The 20,908-nt window shown below is 45.1% G+C and overlaps 1 protein-coding gene across 2 annotated transcripts in view; it reads right to left on the bottom strand.

Moving 5' to 3' along the window:
- Positions 1 to 2,947, bottom strand: part of PCSK6 (proprotein convertase subtilisin/kexin type 6) — a 106,846-nt gene extending 103,899 nt beyond the window's left edge. The window contains exon 1 of one of the 2 annotated variants that reach the window (XM_083411940.1): positions 2,742 to 2,947. The gene's annotated coding sequence lies outside the window, so the exon portion shown is untranslated. Of the gene's footprint in view, positions 1 to 1,619; positions 1,757 to 2,741 lie in introns of those variants that run through there. The other variant, XM_083411941.1, reaches the window with a different exon arrangement.
- Positions 2,948 to 20,908: the final 17,961 nt, after the last annotated feature.

Raw genomic sequence — 20,908 nt, 5'->3', positions numbered from 1 at the left:
GTTTTCAACATCTGGCTCTGCCATGTACATGGTCTATTCAGCTTCATTAACTACAAATCCCCAGTCTGAGTACTGATTTCTAAGTTTGGAGGACACTGCAAAATGTGGGGCTTTGCAAAACTTTGGCCCCGGTTTGGGGTGAATTGGAGAATGTTGGGGTTTTTTTGGGTGTTACCTATGACCCCCAGGGTTGATGTATCAATTGCTCAGTTTACGGGATGCTGCGGGGCTTGCAAGACGGAGCTGTTCCGCAAGGCCTTTGGTCTGGGCACAGTCTGACCCCCTTCTTTTTATGGGACCCTGTATGTAAGTGGCCTCCTTGGCTCAGCACAAGTGGCTGCGCCTGGGGAACTTTTAATTCCTTACCTCTACGGTTATAATTCGTGGGTTCCCACTTAATTTTATTCTGATTTTAAATGTGATTCGAATTGTATTTTAAACTAATCATTTGATTTTGTGTTTTTAATGTATCACATATTTGGTTTAGCCACCCTGAGCCCGGTCTCGGCTGGGGAGGCGGGGTATAAATAAAATTTATTATTATTATTAAAAACACGAGGGATTATTGGCTGCAAAAGGACTGCAAAAACTTGGCAGTGGCTTGGAGGGGACCCCAAATTTAAGCTTCTATCCTGTGCATAATAGCAGGATGTGTGTGTATATAGTTGTTTCTCAACTCAACTCTACCTATTTCAGTCCCCGGCTTCTTCAGGCAGGGAGAGACTGAAACCTTTGAAAGCAGCTTCCAGTCAGTGAAGACAGTACTGGGCTAGATGGAACAAGAGTAAGACTCGCTATATAGGCAGCTTCAGTTGTTTCTATGAGTTTACTAATTCACTGGTTTGGGGGCAGGGTTGTAGCTCATTGTTGAATGGCTTAGTATGCTAAAGGTCCCAGGTGCCATATCTGGCAGGGTTGAGAGTGTCCTTTGTCTGAAAACCCCAAAGAGCCACTGCCAGTCAGTGTAGACAATATTGAGCTAAATGGACCACTGCTCTGACTCAGTATAAGGCAGCTTCCTGTGTTCCTTTTGGGTCTTTTTAATCCAGCAGCAGTGAAACACTTTGAAATCTTTTCTGTTTTCAGTGGAAGAGTGGAATTCTAAACCAACCAACCACCAACACCAAATAAACCCTCTTAACTCTGCCTTTAAGGCTCATCATAAAGCTTTTTGCATGGAAATAAACATTTACCAATAGGTAGAATTCAATACGTATGTATTCAGAGGGCATACACACATTTGCATTTTTCTGCACTGCTTTAAGGCTTAGAAATGGGTGAGTGAGTTTTAAATAAAAGCTCAGCTTCTCTATTCTGCTAAGGATTTTAGCCTGTCCTTGTTTTAAGGCTGTTTTCACCGGGTTGAGTGCTGCCATGGTCACAAGCAGCTGAGCAATCTCAACCCTGTGTGTGTTTGGGAGAGGCCAACTCCCATCACAGAAATGTGCTTCTCCCCCACCCACCCCTCACTCTTGCAGACGGTCCCTGGTTCCATCTGCAGCCCCTCCAGCTACAGCAAAATCAGCAGAGAATAACCCATACGAATTCATCGCATTTGAGCTACGATTTCCCTGAATGGACCATTAAGGAGCAGATATTTGTCTTGCCTGCGAACTTACAGTGGCTCTTAGCTCATGGTGCTTCTGTTTATCGAATGATGATGATGTGCCAGGAATAATACATTCTCAGAGGTTCTCCTCCGCCAATGATGGATGGCGCCGATACATAATCGGGGCAACCCATTGCTCCACTGATGTATTATACCAACATGCCATCAAAGGGAAAGGCTGTTGTTTTATTGATGTCCTGAGTCTGATTTGTTGCCTGACTAGGACCCTCTGATGATGCATCACACAAAGGACCATTTCCTGGTTAGGGAAGAAAGGTGTCATAATTGCTGGGATGGTGCAATCAGGGAAGGAATAGCAAGCAACAGACCGAAGGTCATGGAAGCTAATGTTGTCTTTTTCTGCTCTCTTTAAGGTACTGGGCCCTGAGGAAAGTGTCTTAGCTCAGCATCTGCTTTGCATGCAGAGGTTCAATCCCTGACATCTTGACGTAGGGCTGGGAATGACAGCTGTCTGAAACCCTGGAGATCTCCTGCTAGTTAGTAATTAGTTATTATTTCAAATCTCCTCAAATTGGGCCAGGGAGGGCTCCAGGTTTGGGCAGGTTCTGGTCAAAGCGTCCTCAGATGAGCCACCTCCTCTTTGGGTGTGTTCTGTTGGGTTTATCTGGCTGCCATGACAGCCCTCCAGAGAGTGCTGATTGGGCAGCTGGGTCTAGCTACCTGGTCCCACCATGTCCCAGAGTAATGCCAGGTTGGGACATGGTGGGATATGTATGGCTAAATACAGCTGCCTGATGCTTCTCAGAGTGTCCCAGTTGAGGCAGGAGGTAAACAGATGTAGGGGGTGGGGGCTTCATCAGTGGACCCTGTCAGGGCTACAGGGGCCTTGGGGCGCCAGGTGCTGATGCCAGGCCCGAACTGGATCCAGAGTTCCAGCCCAGGCGGTGGATGCAATCATGAAATGAATATTTATCATAATAACCTTTCCTGCATGAATGTTTCAATTCAAAGCCAGAGGCACACTGTGTGATGCAAACAGTTCAATGAAATTTGTGAGCCAAGCAATTAAGGGTAAGGAAAAACCACTTCAAATACTTCTCCAGAGGGGAGGGGATGCAAAAATTGGCAAGGTGAAAGAGTTCGTATCTGCAAGAATTTCAGCTTTCTTTACCTCTGAAGCTCTTTTACTTCTGCAGCTCTCGTTTGTTCCTTTTCCAGTTTTCCTTCTCCTTTTTTCAAATGCTCTCTTATATTCTTCTCCAGCCTTCCTTTCCTAGGACACCCTGTCTTGCCTGGTCCTTCTGGAAGGTCAGAGCAGTTCAGCCAATGGTATGCAGAGATTCTTAGAGTCAGCCAGTATGGCAATCTGAGGTCCTTCTGCAATAGCAAGGAGGGAAAGGGTGATTTCAAATAAATGTTTATTGGAGGATTGCTGCTCTTTATGAATGCAGAGTTTTCAAAGGCTGTGTGCACACTATGCATTTAAAGCACATGCCTTCCTGCAAAGAATTCTGGGAACTGCAATTTGTCAAGGGTTCTGGGAATTGTAGCTCTGTGAGGGGTAAATTACAATCCCCATGATTCTTTGGGGGAAGGCATGTGCTTTAAATGCCTAGTGTAGAAGCAGCTAAAGTGTCAACACAACATTGTTAGCATCAAAATGCCAGCCTATCTTTCTTCCCTTCTCAAATTGAATCCAGATTTTCCCTTTCTGTGGAAAATGCAGCGTTGCAAAAATATGCCAGTTGCCAATTTCTGTTATCAACCTATTTGCCGTTTTAAGTCCCTGTCTGGAACACCCAGAGTAGCTGATATTGTGACTTCTAGATGTTGTTGGATTACAGTTTCCACCAGTGGAAACTGGCACCCATTGGGAAGAATAGGGGGAAAAGTCAGGGAGGCCAACACTAGGGGGCACCAGAGCACATGGCTGGTGGAGCTAGCCCCAATGGTAAGTGGAGCTAGTGAATTCTGGGTTTGTCTCCATCCTCCTCCCTGCTGAGCTCTCCAAGGGCAACACTGTGAACAAGGACAAGGAGGTAGACCATCTAAGCCACAGCCTGAACTAGTTGTAAGTAAGGAAGTGGGCAGGTGGGGACTGGCTGAGCTTGGTGGGACAGCGTTCTACTTGCCTAATGGATTACCTCCAATGGTCTCAAACATCCCTGACTGTTGGCAATGCAACAACTGGAGAGAGCCAACTTGGCTACCCTTGAATTAGATCATAAGACTATACTTATGCTGCTACTCCAAGCAGTGGGTTAGCAAAAGACTCAGTCTTGCATTTTTTGCCACTTAGCACGGAATAGTAGTTGCCATAAAAGCCGAGGAGATTTCAACTCTTAAGACCAGATTTTCCTAAGTATCGGGTACTCAAAACCCCGGCTTGATTTTTATCTGAGATTTGCTTTACCTTTCACTTTGCTAAAGCAGAGACTGGATTATTGGAATCACAGCAAACAGATCTTATTATCTAATCCTGTGATTAGCCTCTCAGAAGCATGTGCCTTGAGAGGAAGGAATCTGTCACGTCTCAAGGAATTCAGGGGGTCACTGCAGTCAGGGAGAAAACAGTGAATTTCAAAAGAGAAGACGTTCGTTCCAAAGCTAATTCAGCACTTTCCAGTTTTGCATCATCTGGTGAATAGTTACAGGTCAAGAGTATGGGCCCATCCGCACTATACATTTAAAGGTGTATCGTACCACTTTAAAGAGTCATGGCCTCCTCCAAAGAATCCTGGGAAATGTAGTTAGTTAAAGATGCTGAGAGTTGCTAGGAGTCCCCTATTCTCCACGCAGAGCTACAATTTTCAGATTTCCCTAGGAAGAGGGATTGGCTGTTAAACCACTCACTTTGCCTAATGATAAGGCACTGTCTCCAGCTGTTGCTGGAATACAACTCCCATCAGCCATGACCATTCTGCAGCCAGGGAGAGGTGGAAAGTGTTGTTCATTATGTTCACCATCGCTCCTTGTACAATTCTCCTAGGGACAGATTTCTCAAAGGAATTCTCCAGAGAGCTTCCTTTTTTTGAATAATAAAGAGAAAGCCTGTTATTTGTTGATAGATGGGGATAAATAAGTTTGATGCAAGGTTTCTAAGTTTGCTTCCACAGCTCAATGGATCAGACAGAATTTTATTGTACAGCATGGGGTCCTGTGTGCTGGGAACCACCTGTGCTCAAATGTGTTTCTATGCTGTTTGCATCTTTGTGATGACCAAAGGCTTGCAACAAATTAATCTGAGTGCCCCCTGACCATTGGCTGTGTTGAATGGGGCTGTTGAAAGCAACACTCCACAGCATCAGAAGGGCATCACATTAGCTACCATTGCCTCAGGCTGTGATCCTTGGTGTGAGAACATTGGGGTCTCATACATATACCCAGAAAAGGGACAGGTACCATATAGCTCAGTGGGAGAACATCTGCTTTGCATGCAGAATGCAGAAGGTCCCAGGTTCAACCCCAGGCATCTCCAAGTAGGGCTGGGAAAGACTGTGCTTGAAACGACCCTTAAAAAGGTAAAGATAAAGGACCCCCGACAGTTAAGTCCAGTCGCAGACGACTCTGGGATTGTGGCGCTCATCTTGCTTTACAGGCTGAGGGAGCTGGCGTTTGTCCACAGACAGTTTTGCCGGGTCATGTGGCCAGCATGACTAAGCCGCTTCTGGTGAACCAGAGCAGCGCACGGAAACGCTGTTTACCTTCCCGCCGGAGTCGTACCTATTTATCTACTTGCACTTTTTGGTGTGCTTTCGAACTGCTAGGTTGACAGGAGCAGGGACCAAGCAACGGGAGCTCACCCTGTCGCAGGGATTCGAACCGCCAACCTTCTGATCAGCAAGCCCAAGAGGCTCAGTGGTTTAGACCACAGCGCCACCCACGTCTCCCGAAAGGACCCTTAGGTCCCTTCCAACTCTACGATTCTATGAAACCCTGCAGAGCCTCTGCCAATCAGTGCAGACAATACTGAGCTAGATGGACCAATGGTCTGACTTGGCTTCCTGCCTCATCTTTGTCACACTGCAGGATCTGCAGGTTTGAAGTTTTAGTGTGCACATATCTCCAAGTGGCTTTTTGGGTATATTTCCGGGCTTTAGACCCCAAGCACCCACGAGTTCAACCTTTGCCAACGTGAAGCAGATAAATTTATCACCCATACCCACACGCCACTGGTTCCTAGATTCCTTTCATAAAAAGAGTGACGGGGAAAGCCACACGGACTGTGGGCAATGGCACCCTCAGTAGCACGAGTTCAATAAGTTAAATAAATAAAGAATGTGCTCAGTAAATACAGAGCGGGCCTGCAATGGATTCCCTTAGGCAAACAGAAAAAGCCTGGGCTTTCTTCTGCTCCTTTGCCTTCATACAAACACTCAGTGTGCGTTTCCATGGCTCTGGTCCCAAGAAGCAATATATTATTGAAAGAAATAAAGCTTTAAAGTCTGCTCCATGTGCAAAGCTCACCCTCCCCACCCCACCCCCAAGAAACTCCACGAGCCACGCTGGAAATTGGTGTCGATGCAAATACAGTGGAAAACCACCGAGGTCCTGTTCCGGCAGCATACAAAGAGCAGCCTCTCTTCCTTAGATGTGACAGAAGTCTGGCTCGCCATTGCCAGGCTGCGGAGTTTGCAAACCCTTCAGCTTTTAGGCAGCGGCCCCAAAGGCAGAAATTCAATGGGTGAAGCTTGGTGGGGGTACAAAAAGAAAGAATGCAAAATATCCAAGCCTGTTCCACTTCTCCACATTGGGTGGGGGTGGAGCAGGGCTGGCATTGTGGTCTAAACCACTGAGCTTCTTGGGCTTGCTGATTGGAAGGTCGGCGGTTTAAATCCCCATGACGGGGTGAGCTCCCGTTGCTCTGTCCCAGCTCCTGCCAACCTAGCAGTTTGAAAGTATGCCAGTGCAAGTAGATAAATAGGTACCGCTCCGGCAGGAAGGTAAACGGTGTTTCCATGCTCTCTAACACTCGTCACGGTCCTCCATGCACCAGAAGCGGTTTAGTCATGCCGGCCACATGACCTGGAAAACTGTCTATGGACAAACGCCGGCTCCCTCAGCCTGAAAGCGAGATGAGCTCCGCAACCCCATAGCCGCCTTTGACTGAACTTAACCATCCTGGGGTTCTTTACCCTTACCTTACCTTGCCTAATAATGTAGGAACAGCCTGCTGGATGAGGCCAATGGCCATCTAGTCCAGCATCCTGTTCTCACAGTGGCCAACCAGATGCCTGTGGGAAACCCACAAGCGGGACCCAAGCACAAGAGCACAGTCTCCTCCTGTGGTTTTCAGCAACTGGTACTTGAAGCACCACTGTCTCTGACCATGGAGGCAGAGCATAGCCATCATGGCTAGTAGGCATTGATATCCTTATCCTCCCAGAACATGCCCAATCCTATTTTAAAGCCATCCACGTTGCTGGCCTCACTGCCTCCTGTGGGAGAGAGTTAAATAGTTTATGTGATGCACAGAGAAGTATTTCCTTTCATCTGTCCTGTGTCTTCCAACATTAGATGTTCCCAAATTCCAGTGTTATGAGAAAGGGAGAAAAACTGTCCTCTGACCGCTTTCTCCATGCCATGAATAATATTACATACTTCTGTTGTGTCACCTCTTGCTTGCCTTTTCTCGAAACAGAAAAGCCCTCCCGAAGAAGATAGGAACCGCAATGTTTCCCATGGCTAGCAACACAATATGGAGTTACTGAAATCCAGCCCTTGCTTGAGTGGTCGCCATCCTTTCCCACCAAAGAGAGGGAAGCCGAAACACATAAAGGCATTGGTCACCAATACAGCATTGCGGGCACAGAACCACCCTTAGAGGTGTTCCCTGGCATCCACAGGGTCCAATCTCTCCTACTGAAATTAGGCTTGAAAAAAGCTTTCCATTCTGCATGCACATGTGGGCTTGCAGTTATGGAGTGTGGCTGTGATACATTCACGGTTGCAGTGCATACATTTTGTGCATGCATGGTTGCGGTGCCCACAACAGTTTCTCTGGTTTGCAAATGTGCCCACAGTCCCACAAAGACCGGCAGCCTCTGCATTAAGGACTCTAAAGAGAGACAGACAAAAAAATGTGTGTGCCTTCAGTAATGGAATCGACAAAATGCAGCGGATTCAGGACATTGCTTTCAGGAGGTTCTTGGTTATTTCCAAAACTTGGTTGTTTCCAGGGACTACCAGCTTCTAAGAGTGATCCAGTCTGCGGGAATGAGCAGCTAACTCGTCTCCATTCCATCAAAAGCTCCACATTTCTGCAAATTAAGCTGCTGGAAAAGACACAAGAGCAGGCTGGGCCATTTCCCCCCCGATCCGTTAGCAACCCCAGCTTTGATGTTTGTGGCTTAATTACCGTATTTTTCGCTCTATAAGACGCACCAGACCATAAGACGCACCTAGTTTTTGGAGGAGGAAAACAAGAAAAAAAATATTCTGAATCACAGAAGCTAGAACAAGAGGGATCGCTGCACAGCGAAAGCAGCGATCCCTTTTGCTGTTCTGGCTTCTGGGATAGCTGCGCAGCCTGCATTCACTCCATAAGACGCACACACATTTCCCCTTACTTTTTAGGAGGGAAAAAGTGAGTCTTATAGAGCAAAAAATACGGTAAATCAATTACAAATATTGTGGAATATATAAGGCACAGGTGTGGGGTGGGGGACCTGTAGCCCTCCCTATGTTGTTGGACTAACCCTTCTATCATCTCCAGCCAGCACGGCCAATTGTGAAAGGGTGATGGAAGGAATAGACCAGCAACTGCTACTGAGCCTCCAATTCCCGACCCACTTAAAAGGAGCTGAGGTAGCCGAGCTGAAAAGACCTTTTGCCTTGACTGTTGGAAAGTCACTATCGGTTAAAGGACTTTTGGAGGGGGTTATTTGGTTATTGGTTTCGGCTGTGGCTCCGATCTGGTGGAACGCTCTGTCACAAGAGACTAGGGCCCTGTGGGACTTGACATCTTTCCTCAGGGCCTGCAAGACGGAGCTGTTCCACCAGGCCTTTGGCCAGGGCACAGCCTGACTCCCTCCTTTGGCAGTCTTCACAGAACTCTAGCCCAGTGGTTGCCATCAATTTGATTTGAATTAATTTTATAATGAAATGATTTTAGAATGTTGTATTATTTTATTGTTGTTAGCCGCCCTGAGCCCGGCTTCGGCTGGGGAGGGCGGGATATAAATAAATAAAATTATTATTATTATTATTATTATTATTATTATTATTATTATTATTATATGCATGCTGCCAAGGTCTCTCTAAAGCAGGGGTGTTGGGACTTTTGACTGCCAGGTGTGATTGGACTCTAACTCCCATCAGCCCCAGCTAGCATGGCCAATGGACAGAGAAGATGAGGGCTGTAGTCCAGGGATATCTGGAGGACTGCAGCTCCCCTCTCCTCGATATAAGTGATAGAAGGAGGAAGAATGCCTCCTCCTCCTCTTTTTAATTTTTTAACATCCAGCAGCTGCGGTTCTTTCTCTGGGTTTCATTGGCAAGCTGTCCAGGTGACACAATAACACTATACGAAAGCAGATCCACACTGTACATTTAAAGCATATTTGACACACGACTTTCCCCAAAGAATTCTGGGAACTTTAATTTGTTATGGGTGCTGGACAGGGGAGCACCGTAAGGGGAAAAAAACTACAGTTCCCAGGATTTGGGTGGGTGAGCATGTGCTTTGAATGCACACTGAATGTGCTTAAAATGTATAGTATGGATTTGTCCTTATGTTGCCAGCGCTGCCTTAACTAAACAGAGGTGTGGTAAAACATGCTAAATAAAAAAAAAGAAGAAGAGGAAGAACAGGACAAAAGGCAGTCAAGGTAAAAGGTGTTATTCATAAATGTCAGGAGAAATGGCAACAGGTGCCCTTGAATGAACTGCACACTGAGTACTGCAGAGTTGCCGGCGGCAGCAGTAAGACGCGGAGCGATGGGTGGAATTTCCTGAGCAGGGAATAGAGAGCATCTTTTTAGAAATCCCCCCAGCCTCCTTTACACAATATGTTCCCTGTCAAAAATAGCTCTTGCTCATCAGGCTCACCTGTCCTCCCGAAAGACAGGTATTTACAGATGGTAGAATCATTCCCTTTAGCCCCAGAGGTTTCAAAACAAACAGAAGGCAGCTCTCGGAATCTGGAATACTGGCAAAGCCATTGGCAGCTTGACCAGCCTCTGGAACGTATCAACAGAGACGGCCCTACCGTGAGGCAGAGTGAAACAACTGCCTCAGGCAGCAGCTGCCGGAGGGCCTTTTGAAGCCTTCCCTTCTGTTGGATAACAGGCCTGCATGTGCCCCACAGCCTATCCTGCGTGCCTTAAACTAGCTTGCTGCCCTCGGGTGCCTTGAGGAATGCTATTCCATAAGGCAAAACCATCAGCAGCTTGACCTATCTCTGTAATATTATAAATGCTAAGGCAAGTGCTTAAAATGTGAAACGGAATATTGATCTAGCCCAATACTTTAAATGTTTTGTGTGGGGCTAGGGGGATTTAGCAGCAGTTTTGATCTGTAGACATAGGCAGACAACAATGCTTCTCTGCACACCGTTAAAAGCCTAACCTGCCTACCGTATTGGCCTGAATATAAGACACACTTTTTTACCAAATTCCGACCGTGAAATATTAATGGGGGGCTTAAATTCATGATCTTACAAAAATAGGCATTTACGATATTGCTGCTGAAACAGACATACGATAAAATGGAACAGGTGTGTGTACCTGCAGAATTTTAAGAGAGAGACTTATATTCGGGTACAGTGGTACATCAGGTTAAGTACTTAATTCGTTCCGGAGGTCCGTTCTTAACCTGAAACTGTTCTTAACCTGAAGCACCACTTTAGCTAATGGGACCTCCTGCTGACGCCGGAGCCCAAATTCTGTTCTCATCCTGAAGCAAAGTTCTTAACCTGAAGCACTATTTCTGGGTTAGTGGAGTCTGTAACCTGAAGCATATGTAACCTGAAGCGTATGTAACCCGAGGTACCACTGTATTGTCTTTTCCCCCACTCTTGAATTTTAAAGGTGCGGCTTATATTCGGGTGCAGCTTATATTCGGGCCAATACGGTATTTCTACCGAACCAATGGCTTTTAGAAGAACAGAACAGGTCCCTCCCTGATCAGTTGGCAACCCTGTATGTGCTGCATTGGCTAAGGCTTCAGGAGAAGGGCTGTAGCTCAGTGGCAGACACCTGCTTTGAATGCAGAAGGCTCAAACCCAGGCATCTCCAGGTAAGGCTGGGACTGTTCCCTGCCTGAAACCCTGGAGAGCTGCCAGTCAGTGTAGACAATGCTGAGCTAGGTGGATGAATGGTGTGACCTGGTATAAGGCAGAGTCCTATGTTCCTGATATATCTGAGAACTGTAATAAAACGGCCTGCTAATTCTTGCTCTTCCTTATAAAATAAAAAAGGGGGGGGGTTAAAGCTAAAATTTTAACAGCTGCATGCTGTGTACTCTGGAGAGCTATCTTGTTTATTTACCCTTGAGTAATCCCCAGAAGCGACGGCCAGCTTCATCTCCTCTCTAGACAGGCCACTAGGGGGACCTTAATACAGCAGAATCTTCATTACTAATTTTCACAGAGCACACAGATGTTAGGATGAGTGAGTGGCAATAATTAAACTAGGCAAGCACTGGCAAAACAAAAAGGAGAGGATGTAACACTCCCTCTGTCCCCTGCTCTCATTGCTTAGTCCTCTGTGGAAATTCAGGCCCAGGGGACAAATAATAATAATAATAATAATAATAATAATAGTAATTTATTATTTATACCCCACCCATCTGACTGAGTTTCCCCAGCCACTCCGGGTGGCTTCCAATCAAGTGTTAAAAACAAACAATGCGGCCCTCAAGCCCTCTCTGTGTGGCCCACTAAACTCCCTCCCTCACCGACCCTGCTTTGGGCCCTCCTCAAGTGTTTTCCCCAGTCTGGAATGTCTCCTTCAATGGAGCCAATAATGTCTCTAGTTCAGCAGGATGGAGGTGTGTGTGTGTGTGTGTGTGTGTGTGTGTTGTGTGTGTGTAGAAACTAGCCTGCTGTGCAAAAGGCAAAATTTACATTTGTTGCCCCGCCCACTTCCCCTCTGGCCCCGCCCACCACTGTCATGCGGCCCTCGGAAGATTGCCCAGAAGGGAATGTGGCCCATCAGGGATATGTGTATGTGTAAGGAAGGTTTCCGGATATAGTGGCAGCCTCTAATGTTAAATAAGAACTTAACACACACCTTCAGCACCTTTCCCCAGTGTTGATGGAGATGGAGTGGTGAGGAAAGCTTCACCAGTTGAATTTCTCCCTGTTATGTAGTATTTAATGGCACAGGAGCCTGTCTTGGGAAGGGGGAGGAAATGACAGCACTCCTTGCAAGATTTAACAGTCCCCCCACAATTGCATTCTCCTTAGGCTTTTAGAATTTGCATCTTGGAGTGTTTAATCCCAGTTTGAGATCCAGAGTGGAGATATGGGTAGTTCTCTCTCAACAAATACGATACAACTCAAATTATAGTTAATAGACAGAGAAAATAAAATTTAGACAGCATTATTGAAGCTGGCAGTTCTTCAGGCTAAACACAGATTGAAATGTTAACAAAATTCATGGGCTGTAGCTGACGTACATTCGACGTTGGACTCGATAAATTAAGCCCTAGATAAATTAAACATCCATTTCTCCTTCAGAGAGGGCAAGAGAAGGGGGGAGTTAATGTGCTTCTATTCTGAAAATGACTTATTAGTCCTTGTTAAACATAATTACACTCTGCCCCAAAATGAGGCATCCGAAAGAATTTTTACTGTTTAATGGAAAGTTAATATGTTACTAAGATTATGTAGAAATTGAAAAAATAATACTGTATATTAAACATGATTTATGTGTTAGGATGGCTGTTTCTGGTAGCTACTTGGGTGCACAATTGTGACCTGTGTCAAATTAATAAGCTCTTAGTAACCAATTAGAAAGAAAACTAGGCAGTTTTTCAAAAAGGAAATTGATCAAGGATACTGTTTGAAACAGACATTCTTCCTCTTCTGGCTGAAAATTGTACAATTATCTATATATATTTCTAATAGCTCTTTGAATATTGGCTTGTGATATGACCAAGGAAGATTCATATTGAGGCTATAATCTTATGCACACTGACTGGGAAGGGGGGAGGGGAGAGAAATCTGATTCTGTTAGCATTTAAAGGCAAGCTTACCTAATTTGCATTTACTGAAACAATTAAATTAAACAAACAAATTAAACACAGCCATCCTCCCAAATTTGTACTTCTCTGAATTTTTCAACGCAGTTCTCCAACCAAGTAATGGGTACAAAAAACTATATACAAAGATGTACACATAAATGTATATATTTGTGAAGGAAAAAAACATACAAAATGCACTGTATTAGGGGAAATTTTGTATATTAGTCAAAATTGCAACAAAAAATGTATATATTGGGATAAATTTGTGCAAATATGCCGATGAATTTTCTTCTTCTTCTTCTTCTTCTTCTTCTTCTTCTTATTTTTATTCTTCTTCTTATTATTATTATTATTATCATCATCATCTGATGTGGAGAACTGAATTTGGGATTGGAAAAATTAGAGCCTTGAGAGAATTGGCAGATTTGTCCATCCCTAGTAAACAACTGAATGCAGTGGGGTTTTCTTGTGAGTAAACGTGGCCTCCTCAAGCTGTACAGCTGCTACCCGGTGCAAACTGAATAGAGAGCAGGCCCTGTGGAACTCAGTGGGACTTATATTTGAAAGAATTGGTCCGACAAGAAAATTACTGCTCTTATTTTCGAAACTGTTTCCTGCTTCAATAGTACTGGATGCTTCCCAGTGGAAGTTTATTGTGGAATTGGTGCTGCTCATAAACGAAAGCTTTTCGCACCGTCCACCGTGACATCACAGTCATCAAATGACAACCGGTGCTTTTTTGCATTAAATCCAGATTTAATTTTCAATCCACATTTCCTCATTTGCCTTTTTCTCTTTCTGCAGAAAGTCTGTTGCGCAATAATATCCATTCCTGACGTGGAAGCTCATTAGCCCACAGTTGTTGTTGTTCTGGTGGGTGGTTTGTTGTATGTGGTGGCATTTTTTTGGTGTGTGGTCCCTATTGCCACATCCCTGCTGAAATCAGCTCCTCAACTGTCGTGCAACTACTGTATGCTGAAGGCACACTGGAATTTCAACAACCCAGTTCGGAGGAGTTATTTTCTCAAGATTTCAACATATATGGGGGAAACTGTACTGTTTATGTAACCTTGGAGACTGTAGGTGAGCTACTCAGAGTAAACCCACTGAAATAAATGGACCCAAGTGAGCCAGTGTTGTGTAGTGGTTAGAATGTTGGGAGCAGGACCTGGAAGGCCAGGGTTCAAATTCCCAGTCAGCCATAAAGCTCTCTGGGTGACTGTGTGCCGGCTACAGCCTCTTAGCCTAACCTATATCACAAGGTTGTTGTGGGAATTAAATGAGGAGCGGGAAAACCACGTTTGCCATCTTTGGAGGAAAAGGTGGGATATAAATACAATAAGTATACCCAGCCAGATGGGCAGGGTATAAATAAATTATGATGATGATGATGATGATGATGAGTAAATAATAGGATTCATGTCTGTTAATTTAAGTCGGTCCACTCTGAGCAAGACTAGCATTGGGTACAACTTTATAACACCTACACTGATTATCGTTATAAATAAGATGTTTTGTGTATTAGCTCTTTACCAGAATTTCAGCAGGGCTAAGAACACAAAAGAGCTACCGTATTTTTTGCTCTATAAGACTCACTTTTTCCCTCCTAAAAAGTAAGGGAAAATGTGTGTGCGTCTTATGGAGCGAATGCAGGCTGCGCAGCTATCCCAGAAGCCAGAACAGCAAGAGCGATTGCTGCTTTCACTGTGCAGCGATCCCTCTTGCTGTTCTGGCTTCTGAGATTCAGAATATTTTTTTTCTTGTTTTCCTCCTCCAAAAACTAGGTTGCGTCTTGTGGTCTGGTGCATCTTATAGAGTGAAAAATACAGTGTGTTGGATCAGGCCACATTTCAGCTGGGCAAAAGTGCTTGGGGAGAGTGTGGAGCAGGACCAGTGGTTGGAACAGGCTGTGGAGAGGGTGTACGGCCTGGTGAGAGTTCTGAGGGCCAGGTGGAGAGACCCTGAGGGCCACATTCTGCTCCGCCATACAGCATATCGTAAGATCACCTGTTCCAGCTTCACTACAAAGAAACTCAGAAGCCGAGGAGAAGGACGAAGGAGCCGATGAAAAGATCTGGGAGCTGCCACAAAGGCTGTGTTTCCCCAAAGCACATCATGGGCATATGGTGCTTTTCTTTTCATCGCATCACATTTCCGAGAGAGGGTGTGGGGAAACTTTGTGAGTTTAAGGACACTTGAAAGCGTGTGCCAGGATGGGCAGCCGTTACCTCTCAGCATCTGTTGCAAGTGAGGCTGGCATCCTGCCTCTTCCGAAATCCCTCGGAGACCCACCTGAGTTGCCGAGAAGGAAGGAGTCACTTTGAACAAGCAGATGGAGGGCCTCGTTTGCATGCCTGCTATCCTCCAGGTAGGAGAAATAAGAGTCCCAGGTTTCCTTTGCTGCGCCGCGGAGTTGGGGTGTTTTTTTTAAGCCGCCGTGTTCTGAATAATAAAAAATTACAGTCCTCTCAGCTCTGACGGGAACTGGCAGCATCGCACAGTTGTGCTGGTGATGAGTGTACTTTCTGCTTGAATGTTTTCTGCCCATAGCTCTTGTGACAACTAAATAGAACAGTGGAGCCTAGTCCATTAGGGCAAATGGGGCACTGCCCCATCAACTTCAGTCTCCCCTCAGCCAGTCTAACCTGCCAGCCTTCTTGCTTATAACCAGCCCAGAAGCTGGCCCTGTCCTCTTCCCCTACTCTTCTTCCCCCTCTTCAAAAGAATTAGTTAGCGCCGCATATTATTGGTTCTAGCTCTGCCCATCTTTCTCTCTGGCTCCACCTACTGTTGCCCCCCCCCATGCCTTCCAGCCTATGGGTACCAGCTACCACTGAAATGGGACCTCCATAGAGAGAGAGAGACAACATCATGCCCACCATTTCTGATTTCCAGGCTGTGAGTGGTGATCCTTATGTGCACCAAATTTGCACAAGAAGGCGGTACAGTGGTACCTCAGGTTACATACACTTCAGGTTACAGATGCTTCAGGTTACAGACTCCGCTAACCCAGAAATAGTACCTTGGGTTAAGAAATTAGCTTCAGGATGAGAACAGAAATCGTGTTCTGGCGGCGCGGGAGGCCCAATTAGCTAAAGTGGTGCTTCAGGTTAAGAACAGTTTCAGGTTAAGAACTGGCCTCCAGAATGAATTAAGTTCTTAACCCGAGGTACCACTGTATCAGCAGGGTCGGGGGGACTCTAATGGTTGCGGAAGTACATTTTAAAAAACCTAATGGTGGTAGAGGGGATACCCCAAATAAAGCCCAATGGGGATGAGGGATGTTAAGTAGGCATTGATTTTCGTTCTGACCGGTGTTTGTCACATACAGTGCTGTTTCTGTTCTGCTGCAGTTCGGCCTCTGACAAAACCTACGGTATGCTTTATCCAACCTTCTTTGTCCCACAGTGCAAGAACTCTTGAGCTAGTGTAGTGGTGAGTTCAAATGTTGTGCAACATAGGAATCCAATTAAACAGTTGTGCTACTTGAAACTCTTTGTGCAGATTGGGAAATCTACAGTGGTACCTCGGGTTAAGTACTTAATTCGTTACGGAGGTCCGTACTTAACCTGAAACTGTACTTAACCTGAAGCACCACTTTAGCTAATGGGGCTTCCTGCTGCTGCCACGCCACCGGAGCACGATTTCTGTTCTCATCCTGAAACAAAGTTCTTAACCTGAAGCACTATTTATGGGTTAGCAGAGTCTGTAACCTGAAGCGTATGTAACCCGAGGTACCACTGTATTACACAACGGAGTTACCATCAACCCATTTATGCATTTTCTTACGCAACTATGTTCTGCCAAACGTTTTGCCAACAGAACAAGCATAACGTAACTTGGCACTACTTTGGATACAACCCAATTGGACAATGAGTTGCTTCCATACTTTGGAACTCCCTATTGACATCAGGCAGGCGTCTTCACATACACTTTTCAGAACTTGCCTAAAACATTTTTGTTCAGGCGAGCCTATTCAGAATGTTGTTTTAATCTAGTTTTTAGCTTATTATTGATTTCATCTATATATTTTTTAATGTTTTAAATAGTTGTTTCTTGCTGATAATTTTATTGTATTCCTTTTTTGTAAACCACTTCGAGATCTTACTACCATCGAGCAGTGTATATATATATATATATATATATATATATATATATATGCTTTCGTAGATTTTCACGGGTACAGGAATGCAGGTTTTGGTGTCCTCGGGTGTCTTCCCGTGTAAAAGTTGGGGTGTCTAGGCGACGTTTCGACGAGGTCTCACTCGTCATCTTCAGGCTGGTGCTTTCGGCTTCTTGTTACTGGAACAGAGCAGGATCTCAGTGTTTGAGTTCCTATAAATACTGTTGAGGAGGTGTGGTGTATAGCCTCCAATGTTCTGGGCAGAGAGGAGGTTCCCAGGCTAGTGTGCCTTTTCTTCTTTTGTTCCTTAATTACTTGAGGGATATCTTGAGTGATTTCTTGAGTGATTTCCTGAATCCCACTTAGGTGGGTCATTAGGTGTGGATTAGTTGCTAAAGCCTTCGTGTCTTGAACTCTTGAACTTTGTGAAGAGTTTTTCTGAGAAGATGGCTGTACTGCACTTGGTTGTGCTCTGGCTTGGCTTCGTGTATAGGGGCGAGCTGTGGTTTTGTGGCCTGTGCCAGCCAAATCTGTGTAGGGATTGCAGGGGGGTGCAGCATCCGGAGGTGCCACCCTGGTTTGGCTACTGGATGGTGTCTGTAATTTATCTGTGGAGAGGGTCTGGGTTTGGGTCTGGTGTGGTTGATTGGTGATGGCGTTCTGTGTGCCTCTGGATCTGGTGTCAGATTTTGTGGGGAGGGCTAATTTCCAGATGTCTGGCAAGCGGGATGTGTCGTCACGCTTGTTCATGTTGTGAGGGTGTTTCTCTATCTCGATGGCTTCCATGATTATTCTCTTGTGGTGATGTTCCATGTTAAAGAGCAATTTGGAATCTGCAAAATTAATTTCGTGTCCTGTTTCTTTCATGTGTTGGAAAAGAGAGGAAGTTTTTTCTTCTTTTTTGACGGCATTCTTGTGTTCTGCGATACGTGCATTTATTCGTCTGTTTGTTTGTCCAATGTACGTGGCTGGGCAGACTTTGCAGGGTATTTCATAGACCCCTTGGTTTTCCAACTGAATTTTATCCTTGGGGTTTCTGAGGATATTGGCTATTTTTTGGTTGGTGCAAAAGGCTGTTTTGATATTGTGTTTATGGAGGATTTTGCTAATTTTATCTGTAGTGCCCTTGATATAAGGAAGGAGGGCTATGCCATTGTTTTCTTCTGTGTCTTGGTTTTTGGGGGGTGTTTCTTTTTGGATTAGCTTCGTAACCCTGTTTTGCTGGTATCCATTGGCAATTAACACATTTGAGAGATTCTGTAACTCAGTTGTCAAGTGGTCTTCGTCAGCCAGGCGTTTGGTTCTGGAGATGAGAGTCTTGGCTACGGAGTTTATTTGTGCAGGGTGGTGGTGTGATTGTGCATGTAAGTAGCGGTTGGTGTGTGTTTTTTTCCGGTAGATAGTGTGTCCTAGGGAGCCATCAGGTTTTTTGTAGATTAGGACGTCAAGGAAGGGAAGTTGGTTGTTGGCTTCTATTTCCATAGTGAATTGTATTTTGGGGTGTAGGCTGTTGAGATGTGTGAGGAAGCTATCCAGTTTTTCCTTCCCGTGTGGCCAAATTACAAAGGTGTCGTCAACATATCTGAGCCAAAGTTTGGGTTTGTGTTCTGACTTGTCTAAAGCATTGGTTTCAAAGTGTTCCATGTACAGGTTAGCGATGACCGGTGAGAGGGGTGATCCCATAGGTGCTCCTTCTATCTGTTTGTATCTTTGTCCATTGTGGATGAAGTACGTGTTGGTTAGGCAGTGGTTGGTCAGGTCCAAGATGTATTCGGGGGGATTGTATTTGTTTTGGATGGCTGTCAAGGCTTCATTAATGGGCACTTGTGTGAAGAGAGATACAACATCGAAGCTCACAAGTAGGTCATTGGGTTGTAGGTTTTGCTTCTTTATTGTTTCTATGAACTGGAAGGAGTTTGGAACGTGTGAAGAGATGGATTCTGCATAGGGCTGAAGTTGCTTGGCGAGAAATTTAGCGAGATTTTGTAGAGGTGAGCCTATGGAGCTGACTATTGACTATTGGTCTGAGTGGTGTTCCTTCTTTGTCTTTTGCACCAACCAAAAAATAGCCAATATCCTCAGAAACCCCAAGGATAAAATTCAGTTGGAAAACCAAGGGGTCTATGAAATACCCTGCAAAGTCTGCCCAGCCACGTACATTGGACAAACAAACAGACGAATAAATGCACGTATCGCAGAACACAAGAATGCCGTCAAAAAAGAAGAAAAAACTTCCTCTCTTTTCCAACACATGAAAGAAACAGGACACGAAATTAATTTTGCAGATTCCAAATTGCTCTTTAACATGGAACATCACCACAAGAGAATAATCATGGAAGCCATCGAGATAGAGAAACACCCTCACAACATGAACAAGCGTGACGACACATCCCGCTTGCCAGACATCTGGAAATTAGCCCTCCCCACAAAATCTGACACCAGATCCAGAGGCACACAGAACGCCATCACCAATCAACCACACCAGACCCAAACCCAGACCCTCTCCACAGATAAATTACAGACACCATCCAGTAGCCAAACCAGGGTGGCACCTCCGGATGCTGCACCCCCCTGCAATCCCTACACAGATTTGGCTGGCACAGGCCACAAAACCACAGCTCGCCCCTATACACGAAGCCAAGCCAGAGCACAACCAAGTGCAGTACAGCCATCTTCTCAGAAAAACTCTTCACAAAGTTCAAGAGTTCAAGACACGAAGGCTTTAGCAACTAATCCACACCTAATGACCCACCTAAGTGGGATTCAGGAAATCACTCAAGAAATCACTCAAGATATCCCTCAAGTAATTAAGGAACAAAAGAAGAAAAGGCACACTAGCCTGGGAACCTCCTCTCTGCCCAGAACATTGGAGGCTATACACCACACCTCCTCAACAGTATTTATAGGAACTCAAACACTGAGATCCTGCTCTGTTCCAGTAACAAGAAGCCGAAAGCACCAGCCTGAAGATGACGAGTGAGACCTCGTCGAAACGTCGCCTAGACACCCCAACTTTTACACGGGAAGACACCCGAGGACACCAAAACCTGCATATATATATATATATATATATTAGATAAAAATAAAAAGAATGCTCACAATATACGTAATTAGTCTCCCCTGTCTGCTGTAATTTAATTACGTTATCATTATGTTATTTCACACCATTAATTTCAATGCTAAGAAAATGCAGTACAAAGGGGGTGGGGCAATCAATTATGTATCATTTGCAGACTGAAAAGCAACTACAGTGAATACCAGTCATATTTCCTGGATTCATTTCGGTTGCAGACATAGGACAAATAAGTGAACATCGCTGATTTCTGCTTCCATTTCCAACAGATATCTCAAATGAAGACACTAAAGAGATTTCAGGCCTCTAAAAAGTCAAAAGAAACATCCTGTTGTGTATTCACTGAAGTTTTAAACAAAAGGGCCCACCTCAAGAGTCACAAACTTGCCTGCAACAAGTGAGAGTGCCTGCGTGTAGGACTGCCGCAAGCTATGCACTAATAATTCATCCCTGAACAGAAATGCCAGGATAATAGGCAGAGGCAGAGGCTATTAAATAAGTTTCTCTCTGGTTAAGGCAGAGGGATGAGTGGGCTCATTACAGCCATAACCGAGCAAGCAGCTGGTCAGATGGATGGGAGAGCGGCCAAAGAGCTCAGAGGGCAAGATCTATCACACCGAAAGCAGTCACATTGGCCTGGAGGAAGGGAGCACTTGATAAGATTGGGCTGGGGAGAGATAAAGAGATGGACAGAGACATGCCCAGGGCAGCGATTAAAACAAAAGCACACACATTGCCAAAAGCACTCACAAAATGGGAGTCTTGGGACAGCCTTGCTAGCATTTGCATTGGGATTTTGCTACACTTATCAGGCCATAGTCACACCATTTAAAGCACAATTGTACCACTTAATCAGCCATAGCTTCCCCCAAAGAATTATGGGAAGTGTACTTCCCACTAAGGATGCTGAGAGTTGTTAGGAGAGCCTTATTCCCCCCACAGAGCTACACTTTGC

The sequence above is a fragment of the Podarcis tiliguerta genome, assembly GCF_965153285.1.
Source record: "Podarcis tiliguerta genome assembly, chromosome: 14".
Classification (NCBI taxonomy): domain Eukaryota; kingdom Metazoa; phylum Chordata; class Lepidosauria; order Squamata; family Lacertidae; genus Podarcis; species Podarcis tiliguerta.
This window is presented reverse-complemented; position numbering and strand designations above follow the sequence as displayed.